This window comes from Pleurodeles waltl, chromosome 11, assembly GCF_031143425.1.
Source record: "Pleurodeles waltl isolate 20211129_DDA chromosome 11, aPleWal1.hap1.20221129, whole genome shotgun sequence".
NCBI classification, from domain to species: Eukaryota; Metazoa; Chordata; class Amphibia; order Caudata; family Salamandridae; genus Pleurodeles; species Pleurodeles waltl.
Window position 1 is genome coordinate 938,048,598 of NC_090450.1, and position 13,700 is coordinate 938,062,297.

The 13,700-nt window shown below is 48.7% G+C and overlaps 2 non-coding genes across 2 annotated transcripts; both read right to left on the reverse strand.

The window, feature by feature from the left end:
• Positions 1-619: 619 nt before the first annotated feature.
• On the reverse strand, positions 620-760 carry LOC138266699 (U4 spliceosomal RNA). Its single transcript, XR_011199632.1, has one exon. It is a non-coding gene; the product is annotated as a U4 spliceosomal RNA (small nuclear RNA).
• A 12,197-nt stretch (positions 761-12,957) lies between these two features.
• On the reverse strand, positions 12,958-13,098 carry LOC138266700 (U4 spliceosomal RNA). Its single transcript, XR_011199633.1, has one exon. It is a non-coding gene; the product is annotated as a U4 spliceosomal RNA (small nuclear RNA).
• Between the last annotated feature and the right edge of the window lie 602 nt (positions 13,099-13,700).

Sequence of the window (13,700 nt, forward strand, 5' to 3'; positions counted from 1 at the left end):
TAGGCGTTAAGGGATCTGTGGGCTCAGAATGAGCCCACAGGTGCCCTCCCCTGCCCCCAGGGACATCCCCTGCCACCCCTGCCCACCCCAGGAGGACACCCAAGGATGGAGGGACCCATCCCAGTGAAGTACAGGTAAGTTCAGGTAAGTATAATTTTTTTCATTTTTTTATTTTTTTTGTGGCATAGGGGGGCCTTATTTGTGCCCCCCTACATGCCACTATGCCCAATGACCATGCCCAGGGGACACAAGTCCCCTGGGCATGGCCCTTGGGCAAGGGGGCATGACTCCTGTCTTTACTAAGACAGGAGTCATGAAATGGCGTCTGGGCGTCGAAAAAATGGCGCAAATTGGGTTAAGACGATTTTTTAGCGTCAACCTGACTTGCGCCATTTTAAGACGCCCTAACGTCATTTTTTCCCAACGCCGGCGCTGCCTGGTCTACGTGGTTTTTTTCCACGCACACCAGGCAGCGCCGGTCTGATTGCGCCGTCTAACGCCATTCCATAAATACGGCGCCCGCATGGCGCTTCAGAATGGCGTTAGACGGCGCAAAATTTTTTGACGCTAAACTGCGTTAGCACAGTTTAGCGTCAAAAAGTATAAATATGGGCCTCAGTCTCCTTGGAGACTGTCAAAAATTGCCAATATCGACTATATTTCAAATCGTCATGGCGGGGTATTGGGTAAAGTTTTCAATAAGCAATAATCGCGCCTCGGTTAGACCTCATTGGCTACGATACTGCCACTGCGCAAAGTTAACAATAAAAAGGCGAATAAAGGTGCGTCTCGGGGTACCACCTCATGATACAAAGACCAAGGAAACGTTTAGTTGTCCAAGAATTACTACACCTCCACTGGCTTCTAACAGGCAAAATAATACACTTTGTTAGGATTGTTTTATCAGGTTCCGTCCACTCTCTGCCCCAAATATTCCATACCGGCGAGCAGAGAACTCTGGGAAATTTTATGCTAAATAGTTGCACAGGTAGCGCTGCATCCTAGTTACAGGTTTGATGCTCTTCATGTGAAGATGGGGTCCATGCTGCTAGCGATGTGGTGTGGAAATGGAAGAAGCACGAATTCTTAAAGCATGTCTTCAAATGTTTACCAAGGAGGCATGGTAATCATTGAAAGAAATGTAAATGGTAAACTACATTTTTCGATACAGCACTTACTGCAGGTGAGCCGTTTCATTGAGCTACACAGTTGCATTTGCTGCATTTCATTTACACCTTTAAAAAATACAATTTTGGTTTCGTCGTTTCGAAAACATCTTAGAGTGTGCCGGAGAACATCTGTAAAATGAGAAACTCGGGAAATGGTGGACTCATATTAAGGGGAAGAAAGGGGGCAATAAGAAAACATCAATGTTGCCCCCTTATTTATATAAGTAGTAACTTCAAAGACCTATATGTCTCTTCAACAGTCGAAGGAGATATTTTTGCTAAGAATCGCTTCAAGTAGGTCAGAGAGCACACCAGCAGCTAACCAATTTTCTGCTCGTGTGTGTAAAGCAGAACCGACACTTTGGAGAATACTGTATGCATTTATGTTTGCTACTTTGCTGTGACTATACCAACAAACTGGAAGCAGCGGTTGAAGTCCGTAAAAAAGTATGGGGACCGTGATATTGTGGGCCTAATTAACATGCCCTTTACACCACTGCTGCATCATTTTTTTATGGGCGCACCAGTGACGTTAGCAGTGCACAGAACTGCTGCAGATTTACAAACTGACACACGGGGACCAATGCGTCAGTTTGTAAAGCTTTCCGTCACATTATACCTTCCCCAGGTATAATGTATGCAGGGTAGGCCTTACCAGGGAGAAAGCCACATAGTTCTGACGCAGTTAAATTTACATTTCACTTTGTCATTTTGAGACTTCACTGCGTCAAAACTGTACCGCCTGCTCAGAGTAGGCGTAAAATTGATGCTGGGGTTTTTCCAAGGAGAGCCTCCTCACATTGCTAGAGCAGTGTCATTTTACGGATCTTGTCCAACAATGCGTAAGCTCAGCGCCAACAGATGCATCACACTTTCTGATGCATCTGTGAAAACGTGCACCATGGAGCTCTGTATTGTAAATACAGAGGATCTATGACGTTGTTAGGGGATCATAGGGAAACAGAAGAAATCTGACGCATCAATGTCGGCGCATCCGATTCTTGTAAGTGAGGCCCATAGGCAGTCACAAATCTTCAGTTTGCTAAACACATGTTCAATATTATTTGCCAAATATAACCAGCTATGATTTGGGATATGCAGGTGGTGATAGCTGTTGATGATGCAGAGTACCAACATACAGAAATTGTCCTCTGGTAGTGGTGGGGAGGGAGGGCCCAACCTCTAAAAAAGTTTTCTTGGGGGGGGGGGGGGAGTGGCCAAAAAAAGTTTGAAGACCACTGTCCTAGGTAGACCAGGTGATTCTCCCAGCTGGAGCTAAAGACACCTATATTATCCAGATATGCTACACTGAAGCTTTCCAACCCCTGTAGAATTTTATAAACCAGCCTCTGAAATGTGGCAGGTGCAATTTTCAACCCAAAGGGCATCACTGTAAAGTGATAATGCCCACTAGGGGTGGAAAATGCTGTTTTGGGTTTAACATCATCTGCCAACTTGATCTGCCAGTAGCCAGCAGTCAAGTCAAAGGTGCTCAGATACTTGTCATCTGCCCTAGATATAGGATGAGCATCAGTGTTTTTTAACTGTTTTGAGACCTCTGTAGTCAACACAAAACCTAATTTCTCTTTTTCCATCTCGGGAGTGAGGTTTTGGGACACGCACTACAGGGCTGGACAAGGGCTATCTGAGGGCTCAATAACCCCTAGGTCTAGCACCTTCTGAACTTCAGATTTGATGCACTCCCTCACATGGTCAGGTTGTCTGTAAATTTTGCTATTCACAGGCAAACTGTCTCTTTTGTCAATGGTGTGTTTACACCGTGTGGTCTGACCAGGTGTCAGGGAGAAGAGTTCTGAGAACTGCCCTAGGATGTTTCTACAGTCCTCCTTTTGGGACTCAGAGAGGCAGACAGAAAGGACTACCCCATCAATTGAGCCATCAGTTGTATTGTGGGAGAAGAGGTCAGGGAGAGGGTCTCTTTCCTCTTCCTGTCGCTCATCAGTAGCCATGAGCAGAGCCATGTCTGACCTATCATAATAGGGGTTATGGGGGCTTCCGGGAGTGCCAATGTCTACCAGGTAGCTGACCCCCCCTTTTCTCTCCACAATGGTGTGGGCACCACTCCACTTTGCCTGGAGTGCCCTGAGAGCCTCAAGCTCCAGGACACACACTTCCTGTCCTGGCTGGTAGACAGTTAGGACAGCCTTCTGGTCATGCCATTGCTTCCCGAGTTCCTGGCTGGCCTGAAGGTTTTTAGTAGCCCTCTTCATGTACTCAGCCATCCTTGATCTGAGGCCAAGCACATAGTCCACTATGTCTTGTTTGGGGGCCTGAGAGGTTGTCCCCAGCGTTACCTAACAAAAGCAAGGGGATCTCTAACAGGGTGCCCAAACAGAACTTGAAATGGGCCGTAGTCCACACCCTTCTGAGGGTCCTCCCTGTTGGGAAAGAGAAGGCATGGTAATAGGACATTCCATCTCCTGCGGAGTTTTTCAGAGAGCCCCATTATCAAACCCTTGAGAGTTTTATTAAATCTCTCTACTAAGCCATTTGTCTGGGGATGGTAAGGGGTGGTGAACTTGTAAGTCACACCACGTTCCTTCCACGTGGCTTTCAGGTATACAGACATGAAGTTTGCACCTCTGTCTGATACCACTTCTTTTGGGAAGCCCGCCCTTGAAAAGATAATGAGGAGGGCTTTGGCCTCTGCAGGAGCTGTAGTGGTCCTAAGAGGAATGGACTCCGGTTACCTGGTGCCATTGTCCACTACCACCAGTGTACATCAGTTCCCAGAGACTGATGGAGGGTTTAAGAGGTCAACAATATCTACCCCAACCCTCTCAAAGGGAACCAAAACCACTGGAAGTGGAAGTGAGGGGGGCCTTTGGGTTGCCACCTGTCTTGACAAGTGACAGAGGAGCGAGAAAACACATTTGTGTCTTCTGACATGTGGGGCCAGTGAAAGTGCGGGAAAAGCCTGTCCCAAGTCTTACTTTGCCCCAAGTGATCTGCCAGGGGAATGTCATGTGCAAGGGTCAACAGAAATTCCCTACATTTCAGAGGGATCACCAATCTTCTGGTGGCACCAACTTTGAGATCCCTGGACTCTGAATAAAGGAGTCTGTATTCCCAGTACACCTTATGGGTGCCACTGACATCCCCTGCCTGTTGTGCTGCAGCTTGCTGCCTCAAGCTCTCCAGTGTTGGATAAACTTGGTGTTCCCTACTGAGCTCATCCCTGGTGGCCCCCCTGCACCCAAGAGTTCAGCTGTGTCAGCTTGAAGCTCCTCTGGTGTAGGTTCCACCCAGGGAGTGGATTCTGAACCCTCAAGAGTTGAATCCTCACTGGCGGCTGGAGTAGGGCATAACTTCTTACAGTTCCTGCCCTTGGATTTAGGAAGCTCTTAGGCCATTGTTCCAGGCTCCAAGGTTCCTTGCTCTTTTTGCTTCTGAGCCTGTGCTCTGGTAAGGGCATAGATATGCCCTGGATGCTCAGCATTGCTGCGTGCACCTCCAATTCCACCTCTGCCAAAGCTGAGGTCTCCAAGTCGTCCCCTAGTAGACATTTTACACTTAGGTCTGAGGAAACCACAACCTTTTTAGGACCTGTTACACCCCCCTCCCCCCAGCTGAAATCAATAACTGCCATGAGGTGGAACAAGGTCTTGTTCTGAATGTCAGTCACTTATTACGTGTGACCAAGTAGGTGTTGCTCAGGAGACACCAGTTTTTCAGTCACCATAGTGAGCCTGGCACCTGTGTCCCTGTAGGCCTCAGCCTCACCACCATTTATGAGGGGATGCTGATTGTACATACCCATATTAAGGGGACAGGCAACAAGGGTGGCGAAGTCAATGCCCCCAGCAGGGACCAAGACAGCCTCAGTGGTCTCTCTAACTAGCCCAGACCCCACTACAGACTCTAAGGTGAGCCCAGATACACTCTTAGATTGACTACTGTTAGTAGTCCCACCGCTACTGCTATTGTGAGGGGAACTAGAAGTACAAGTGGGGGTAGTAGTGGTGGAAGACTTAGTGGTGCCTTTCATAGGGCAGGAGCTCTCCCCTACCCTACGGCCTTTGTTTTTGCAAACATAACACCAAGGCTTTTTGTAGTAGGAAGAGGAAGAGGAGGATTTGTTCCCATCACCAGATGGGTTTTGTGGGCTGATAAAGACTTTTTTTTTATCTTTGTCCCCACGCTTATACTGAGACCTACCTGCTTCCTTCATTTTGTGGTCACCCACTGTGTGAGCCTTCCTACTCACCCTGGTGCTGACCCACTTGTCTGCCTTCTTACCCAGTTCTTGGGGAGAGGTCAGATCATAGTCCACCAGGTACTGATGCAGCTGATCAGACACGCAATTATTCAAAATGTGCTCTCTTAAGATTAGGCTGTATAAGCCCTGATAATCATTGACTTTGCTCCCATGCAATTAGCCTTCCAGGGCCTTCAAGGAACAGGCCACAAAATCAACCCAATTCTGTGAGGACTCTTCCCTGGTCTCTCTCATCTTGATTCCATATTGTTCAGTAGTCAGACCAAAGGCACCTAAAAGTGCAGATTTTAAAACTGTGTGGTTGTCTGCATCTTCTTCTCTGACTGTGAGGAGTCTGTCCATACCCTTGTCAGAGAAGGAGAGCCACAAAATAGCTGCCCACTGCCTCTGAGGGACCCGCTGTACCTTACAGGCCCTCCCCAGACCAGTGAACCACTTGTACATGTCATCACCCATCTTGTAAGATGGGACTACTTTGTTCAGGTTCCTAGAGTCGAAAGAGTCCTCCTTGACCCTGTTGTCCCTGAAACTAGTACGTCTGCCAAGTAGGGGTCCTAACCCCAACCCCTGCATTTCTCTCTCCACTGCCAAGGCCTCCCTATCTAAGGCTAGCTGCTGCTACTGCAGCCTCAGCTTGGCTTCCTCTATTCTCAGTTGCCTGAGTTCCCTGCCTAGGGATTCTTCCCCTGAAGTTGAGCAGTGGGTTCCCTCAGATATCAAGGAGATGTGAGAGTGGGCAGAGGAGGATCTATTCCTATTCTTGGACACCCTCTCAACCAGCCCTCTATGGACAAAGGTGGACCTACTGGTGTGACCCCCCTTTAAACTGCTAACAGTGCTCCTGACAGGACTGTGGGTGTGTCTAGACGTTTCCTGATCCTCCTTGGGTACTTCCTGACCCACCTCAGTGGCTAAATCATCTTTTTCTAGCACTGGACGGTCAGACTCTTCTTCTTCCTCCTCACCTCCTGGCTACCAGCATGTTCCTGGCCATCCTGGAGGAGCCGGCCCAGAAGTAGAATTTATTGGATTTTCTCCCTGTCTTCAGCTTTCTCTCAGCACATATCTCCCTAAGTTCTTGGAAGGTCCGGTTCTCATAGGGAGAATCCATGGGCTGAGAGGTATGCTCTGCTGAAGACATGTCAGCTAGCTAGAGTGGTGTAGAGTCCCTAACTACTCTAGCACTAGGCTCCCAGCAAAGTTTGGAGCAAGGGCTATACCAACCCCTAGCTTACCCAAACTCAGGAGACTAGATCCCTAATACTAGATGTATTGTGTACCTAACAGTACTAGCCTTTCCTGTGGAAAGTACCCAGTGGCAGAGTGGTAAGGCAATTGCAAGTGCTTATCCCGACGCTAGACCACCAATGTAGGAAGCTGGCCTGGTGTGTGGTATATGCCTAAGGTGTTCTCACCCTATACCAGGTCGAGGTATCCCTATTAGTGTAGTGTAGGCAGTGTCCAGGAAGCCAGGCTCTCTATAGGTATCTGTGGATGAGCAGGCCAGGCTTATCTAGGAGACATGCAAAGCTTATGCAATACCACTGTAGTCACACAACACTTACACACATGAAAGAACCACACAGTGTTACAAAAATAAAGGTACTTTATTTGGTAACATCAATACTAAATTACTATATAGGTTATGCTCTGTTAGCAGGTGAGTAAACACAATTATATATACACACTGGTACATAGGAAAAGGCATTGAAATGCAATAGAAAACAGTGAAAGAACAGTATGCAACAGGAACCCTAGGGGGAGAACAAGCCATGTACTAAAAAAGTGGAATGTGAAGGTCGGACCCCCACCCAGGTGAGTAAGACCTGTAGAGGGGAGCTGAACACACTTGGGACCCCAATAGGTAAATACAAGAGTGACCCCCAGCGACCTGGAGAAGAGAGGTAATTACCTGTTTTTCACCCAAACCCACAGAGAAACTTTGCAGAAGGACAATGCAAGACCCAAGCAAGACTGGAAGAAACTGAAGATGGAGTCTGCCAGAAGAGGACCTGCAAAAAAAGGGGAGCAGTCCAGTTCCAGTTGGAGTGTCCGGTTGGGTCAGGAGCCACTACCCACCCTTCTGGTGATGCTGAACCAGGTTGACGAGGAAGGACAGGAGCCGGCTGTGCAGCACAAGAGCAGAAGAGGAGTTCCAGGAGTGATGCAGTCGGTGTTCCACATCGCGAGGAGAGATGCAGCACATAAGTGGTGAGGGAAAACCACTAACAAGACTTGGCAATGGCAAGAGTTCCTAAAAAAAAAGTTTGTAGAAATGCTGGGGACCAGGAGAGTCAGAGGGGACTCAACCCATGGAGGGGAGTCCCAGGTGACCCCCACGAACTAGAAGAGTCTTGAGACGAAGATGGAGGCCCCACAGGCGACCCGCTGGCAGCAAGAACAGGAGTCGCGGTGAGGCCCACTCAGCACACCTGGCAGAGAGTTCCAAATCACTGGAGTAGCAGGAAGGAGACTGTCCATGTCAGAGACGAGAGCTGGAGGACAGGACTACATGGAGCCTGAAGATTCCTTGGATGAAGAGCCAACAAGCCTTGGTAGCTGCTAGAGTCGTGGTGCACAGGAGTACTGTCATGCAAGGAGGGGCAAAGACTCACCCACTCCAAAGATAGGCATCTGTTAGAGAGGACCAAGGGGACAACTTCAGACCACCACCTGGGTTGCAGGATGCACACAAAGTTGCAGGAGAGAGGATCCACGTGGCTGGTTGTCGAGCCGTTGGTGGCTGCAGATACTGGGGAGTGACTCCTTCACTCCAAGCGAGATTCCTTCTTACTTCTTTTGTGCAGACTGATGACTTACCACCCTCAGAGGGTGCACAGCCAGGGAAATGTTGCAGGAGCTGGGAGGAGCCAGAGAAACAATGTTGCAGAGGCAAAGTCGTCACTGGAGCTGCAGATTGTCGGTTCCTGTGGAGTCCAGTTGCGGTTCCAGTGGCCAGAAGTAAAAGTAAACATTGCAGAGGAGTCTTGTTGGAATCTTGCACGTCGAATCTGAGGACCCGCCCAAGAGGGAGACCCTATATAGCCCTAAAAGGGGGATTGGTCACCTAGCAGGGTGACCACCTATCAGGAGGGGGCTGTGACGTCACCTGCCTGACCTGGCCACTCAGATGCTCCCAGGGGCCTCTCGCCCATCCTGGATTCAAGATGGCAGAACCAAGTGATCCCCTGTAGGAGCTCTGGGGTGGTGATAAACAGGGGAGTGGTCACTCCCCTTTACATTGTCCAGTTTCGCACCATAGCAGGGACCGGTATCCCTGGACTGGTGCCAACCAGTTTCTGCAAGAAGGGCACCAAATGTGCCTTTCAAAGCATACCTGTGGCTTGGGGAGGCTACCCCTCCCAAGCCCTGTAACACCTATTTCCAAAGGGAGAGGGGTTATCTCCCAATCCCACTCCCAAAGGAAATCCTGTGTTCTGCCTTCCTGGGCTTGAGCTGCTCAAGCAGCAGGAGGGCAGAAACCTGTCTGGAGGGTGGCAGCAGCGAGGCTGCCCAGGAAGACCTTGCAAACTGGTAGGAGCAAAACTGGGGGGTCCACGAAGGAGCCCCCACAGTGCATGGGATCATACAACCAATACTGGGAACAGTATTGGGGTATGATTTCAACATGTTTGATACCAAGCATGCCTGGGTTTGGAGTTACCATTATGTAGCCGGACATAGGTAGTGGCCTATGTCCAGTACACAGGTAAAATGGCTTACCCGCACTCACAAAGTCCAGGAAAATGGAGCTGGAGTTTGTGGGGGCACCTCAGCTCATTCTGGGGCACCCTCACACACAGGTACATGCACCCTGCCCTCTGGGCTAGGAGGGCCTGCCATAGGGGTGACTTACAGTACCCTGCTTCAGTGACCTGTAGTAAAAAGAGTGCACGCACCCTTCCACACAGGCTGCAATGGCAGGCCTGCAGAGAGATTTTGCATGGGCTTCCATGAGTGGCATAATACATGCTGCAGCCCATGTGGGACTCCTGGTGCCGCAGTGCCCTGGGTACGTGGGTACTATATACTAGGAACTTACATGGGGGCACCAGTATACCAATTATGGAGTGAAAAAGACCATGAACAACTGAATTTAGAGAAAGAGAGCACAGTCACTGGGGGTCTTAGTTAGCAGGATCCCAGTGAACACAGTTAAAAACACACTGACATTAGGCAAAAAATGGGGGTAACCATGCCAAAAAGAGGGTGCTTTTCTACAGGTGCAAGAAAAGTGACACTGCACTGGGTGCAGCTCCACTTTTCATAAATCTGGCCCTAAGTTTTATTGCGTGCATGGTACATGCCGCTGTGTACGTTCTGTGCCCTGTGCTTGTGCAGCCTACACATGTGCCGGATCTGGTAGCTGAGTTGGACGAGGCAACCATGCAAGGAATCTTTGTGTGACCTCATTGTCGTAGTATTCAAACAGGGCATACACGCTCAGGGGTAGATTTATGAAAAGTTGTGCTTGCACTAGGTGCAGTGTCATTTTTCCTGCGCACCTTAACGCCCCCCTCACGCCACCATGGTAGTGCCGTATTTAAAATACGGCGCACCATGGCAGTAGTTAGGGTGACTAGCCTCATAATTTTTTACCCTAGTCCGGTGCTTTGCAGGATTAGCATAAACAATAATGACGCTAACCCTGCAAAGCACCCAGAGGCCCATTGTAACCAATGTCAGCCTCTTTTTAACAATGTTAAAAATTGCAGGTAAAAATGGCACAAAGGAATCTCGTAGATTCCTTTGTGCCATTTTTACGCCTCTCCTAGTGCAGGAACGCCCTCCTTGCATCCTTCCATACATAATATGACGCAAGGGTTTACAAAGTGGTGCAATGCATGCATTGAGCCACTTTGTAAATACGGTCCGGGGAAAATGCCACTTTAACGCTGCCTTAGCGTAAAAAAAAAATGACGCTATGGCAGCACTAAAGTGGCGCTAGGGGCTCTCAAATATACCTTATAGCTTTTCATCCCTCTCAGGTGAAAAAATGGTCCCTAGTGCAAGGAAGGAAATGGGCCCTTTTGTTGCTGTTTGAATGATAAAATATGGGAAAAATTAGGGTTAAAGCGGCCCCCTGGGCACCTGCTGTACCAATAGATGGTACGCCTCTGTCCTTGAGCTCGGTAACATCTGTAATTGAGTGCCCTGAAGCGCTTTAGAAATGCACTTTGGGGCAGATTTATGAAAAGTGGAGCTGCCACTTTTCTTGAGCCCCTGAACGCCACCCTAACGCCACCATGGTAACGTCGCATTTAAAAAACGGCGCGGCGTTTTTGGCCTCGTTGGGCCACATTTGCGTACATTTGCGTCTAAAAAAAAGGACGCAAGTGTGGAGCAAGGAGGCTCTAGGGGCTCCTAAATATGCCACTTTATATAACGTTAAAAGTCACGCTCGACACCTTCGTCAGCTCTCGTTCTGTTTCAAACACTGCATACAGTCTGAGCGAACTTTCTCCGCATTATCCTGTTGATAACAAACGGCTTCCAACAGAAATACGAAAACTAATCAAGACGAAAGCATCCTGAAAGTTCCTGCCGGATGCAGAAACTCCGACACACTAAAACTAAATCGAAAACAGTGAACTAAAAGAAAATAAACTCTGTGTGGTCTAGCCGACACCAACACGTTCACCTAAACTCCAAAAAAATATCTTATTTTTATACATTAATATTCAGGCCCGTATTTATACTCCGTTTGCGCCGAATTTGCGTCGTTTTTTTCGACGCAATTTCGGCGCAAATCTAACGCCATATTTATACTTTGGCGTTAGACGCGTCTAGCGCCAAAGTATGAAGAAAGAGCGTCATTTTTTTGCGTGAACGCCTTCCTTGCGTTAATGAGATGCAAGGAAGGCGTTCCCGTCTAAAAAAATGACGGCGACGCAAATGCGTCGTATTTATACTCCCGGGCAAAAATCACGCCCGGGAGGTGGCGGGTCAAAAAAACCCGCATTTGCGCCTGAATTTAACGCCTGGGTCAGGGTAGGCGTTAAGGGATCTGTGGGCTCAGAATGAGCCCACAGGTGCCCTCCCCTGCCCCCAGGGACATCCCCTGCCACCCCTGCCCACCCCAGGAGGACACCCAAGGATGGAGGGACCCATCCCAGTGAAGTACAGGTAAGTTCAGGTAAGTATAATTTTTTTCATTTTTTTATTTTTTTTGTGGCATAGGGGGGCCTTATTTGTGCCCCCCTACATGCCACTATGCCCAATGACCATGCCCAGGGGACACAAGTCCCCTGGGCATGGCCCTTGGGCAAGGGGGCATGACTCCTGTCTTTACTAAGACAGGAGTCATGAAATGGCGTCTGGGCGTCGAAAAAATGGCGCAAATTGGGTTAAGACGATTTTTTAGCGTCAACCTGACTTGCGCCATTTTAAGACGCCCTAACGTCATTTTTTCCCAACGCCGGCGCTGCCTGGTCTACGTGGTTTTTTTCCACGCACACCAGGCAGCGCCGGTCTGATTGCGCCGTCTAACGCCATTCCATAAATACGGCGCCCGCATGGCGCTTCAGAATGGCGTTAGACGGCGCAAAATTTTTTGACGCTAAACTGCGTTAGCGCAGTTTAGCGTCAAAAAGTATAAATATGGGCCTCAGGGCCGTATTTATACTCCGTTTGCGCCGAATTTGCGTCGTTTTTTTCGACGCAAATTCGACGCTAAACTAACGCAAACTAACGCCATATTTATACTATGGCGTTAGAGGCGAATAGCGCCAAAGTTCCCGGAATGTGCGTCATTTTTTTGCGTGAACCCCTTCCTTGCGTTAATGATATGCAAGGGAGGCGTTCCCGTCTAAAAAATGACTCCCAGGCCTTTACGTGGTATTTATACTCCCGGGCAAAAGAGACGCCCGGGAGTGGGCGTGGCTAAAAACGGCGCATTTGCGCCGCTTTTTAACGCCTGGGTCAGGCATGGCGTTAAGGGACAAGTGGGCTCAAAATGAGCCCACAGTGCCCTCCCCTGCCCCCAGGGACCCCCCCTGCCACCCTTGCCCACCCCAGGAGGACACCCAAGGCTGGAGGGACCCACCCCAGGGACATTCAGGTAAGTTCAGGTAAGTATTTTTTTTATTTTTTTTAATAATTTTTTTTGGCATAGGGGGGCTTGATTTGTGCCCCCCTACATGCCACAATGCCCAATGACCATGCCCAGGGGACAGAAGTCCCCTGGGCATGGCCATTGGGCAAGGGGGCATGACTCCTATCTTTACAATGATAGGAGTCATGTTGATGGGGGATGGGCGTCGAAAATAAATGGCGCAAGTCGGGTTAAGACGATTTTTTCGACGTAACCTGACTTGCCCCATTTTAAGACGCCCATACGCCATTTTCCCCCTACGCCGGCGCTGTCTGGTCTACGTGGTTTTTTCCCACGCAAACCAGGCAGCGCCGGTCTGATTGCGCCGTCTAACGCCATTCCATAAATACGGCGCCCGCATGGCGCTTCAGAATGGCGTTAGACGGCGCAAAACTTTTTGACGCTAAACTGCGTTAGCGCAGTTTAGCGTCAAAAAGTATAAATATGGGCCTCAGTCTCCTTGGAGACTGTCAAAAATTGCCAATATCAACTATATTTCAAATCGTCATGGCGGGGTATTGGGTAAAGTTTTCAATAAGCAATAATCGCGCCTCGGTTAGACCTCATTGGCTACGATACTGCCACTGCGCAAAGTTAACAATAAAAAGGCGAATAAAGGTGCGTCTCGGGGTACCACCTCATGATACAAAGACCAAGGAAACGTTTAGTTGTCCAAGAATTACTACACCTCCACTGGCTTCTAACAGGCAAAATAATACACTTTGTTAGGATTGTTTTATCAGGTTCCGTCCACTCTCTGCCCCAAATATTCCATACCGGCGAGCAGAGAACTCTGGGAAATTTTATGCTAAATAGTTGCACAGGTAGCGCTGCATCCTAGTTACAGGTTTGATGCTCTTCATGTGAAGATGGGGTCCATGCTGCTAGCGATGTGGTGTGGAAATGGAAGAAGCACGAATTCTTAAAGCATTTCTTCAAATGTTTACCAAGGAGGCATGGTAATCATTGAAAGAAATGTAAATGGTAAACTACATTTTTCGATACAGCACTTACTGCAGGTGAGCCGTTTCATTGAGCTACACAGTTGCATTTGCTGCATTTCATTTACACCTTTAAAAAATACAATTTTGGTTTCGTCGTTTCGAAAACATCTTAGAGTGTGCCGGAGAACATCTGTAAAATGAGAAACTCGGGAAATGGTGGACTCATATTAAGGGGAAGAAAGGGGGCAATAAGA